The sequence below is a fragment of the Nicotiana tabacum genome, chromosome 11, assembly GCF_000715075.1.
Source record: "Nicotiana tabacum cultivar K326 chromosome 11, ASM71507v2, whole genome shotgun sequence".
In the NCBI taxonomy this organism is placed as follows: Eukaryota; Viridiplantae; Streptophyta; class Magnoliopsida; order Solanales; family Solanaceae; genus Nicotiana; species Nicotiana tabacum.
The window spans coordinates 47,759,643-47,760,940 of NC_134090.1; positions in this window are offsets into that span (position 1 = coordinate 47,759,643).

Consider the following 1,298-nt stretch of genomic DNA (forward strand, 5'->3'; position numbering starts at 1 on the left):
AGACCCATTAAGAGAAGATAACACACCTCGGCTGACATGTAAAGGACTTCAGTGACAGGGAGCCAACCGAAAGTCCACTCAATTTTGTCTGAAGTTAAGGAACTCAAATGAGCAAACCAAGCCTTTGTACCTTCTAGAAATTCACAACCCACCACCCGGTTTTCATGCTTTTCAATTCAATTTAGCCTAGTCATGTCGTAGTTCATGTACCCCAGGCGGTGACAAAGATGTTCTTGTATCCAAAGTTGTAGGAGCAAGTTACAGCCCTCGAAGAATTTTCCCCCTTCTCGGTAGATAGTTAAAGCTCGATAAATCTCTGCTAAGATCATTGCAACAAGGGTGCCATTAGCTTTTTTAATCATGACATCGGCCATTCCTACAAGACCCAATTCTATGTTTCCATCCTTTCTTGGGCATATTAAGACACCCAGTAATGCCACTATAAAAGCCAGTCCCCACCGTGATTCCCATTTATCTTTGTTTCCTGAATGAGTTAGGCCAGTATTTGGTGCCTCAAAACCGTAGGGATTGCCATAGTGTTGGTACAAGAAGTGGAATGTGCAAAATCCCTCAGATTGATTTCCATCTTGAACCTCTCGATTGATGCTCAGCAGGTCTAAAAACTTATGCGGAGTCACTGTTCTTGTCGCCACTGGTTACCGACTTCTAAAATTCCCGCTAAGACTGGCATAGCCCGTTATTTCTTCTAGCGTGGGAGTTAGCTCAAAATCAGAAAAATGGAACAAATTATGCGTCAGGTCCCAAAAAGGTATCAAAGCTTCAACTACATCCAACCCTGGTTTGATTTTCAGAAGACCAACAAGAACGCCCAAAACTTTTACCACAGTCTCTCTGCTGCTGACTTTTCCTAAGTTGCTCCATCACATATGGAGCTGTAATGGGATTTCCTCAAGAACTGTGAAGGGTTCATTTTCAATTGTGCTCATCCTGCACATTTATTAGAGTGATTGGTTAAGAAATCATGATTTATTTTGACTCAAGAGAAAGTTATCAGGTTTTTTTCAAAAATTTCCATTTCAAAACAAAAACTGCCTTTGCAAATACGGCCCTTCAGCACCTTAGGATAGAAGATTTTAGGGTTGTGTTTGCTAATTGGACAAAATTTGAAAAAGGAGCCATAAGTGACTATTCTTGCAAAAACAACCTTCTGGTGCCGTTTTGGGGACATTTGGCTATTTAGACAAGAACGACATCACCTAACTTATTTATGACAAAACAACAAAATTTTTGTTCTTTTTTGGTTATTTTTGCAAAAATAGAGTTGGACCCGATGGAGG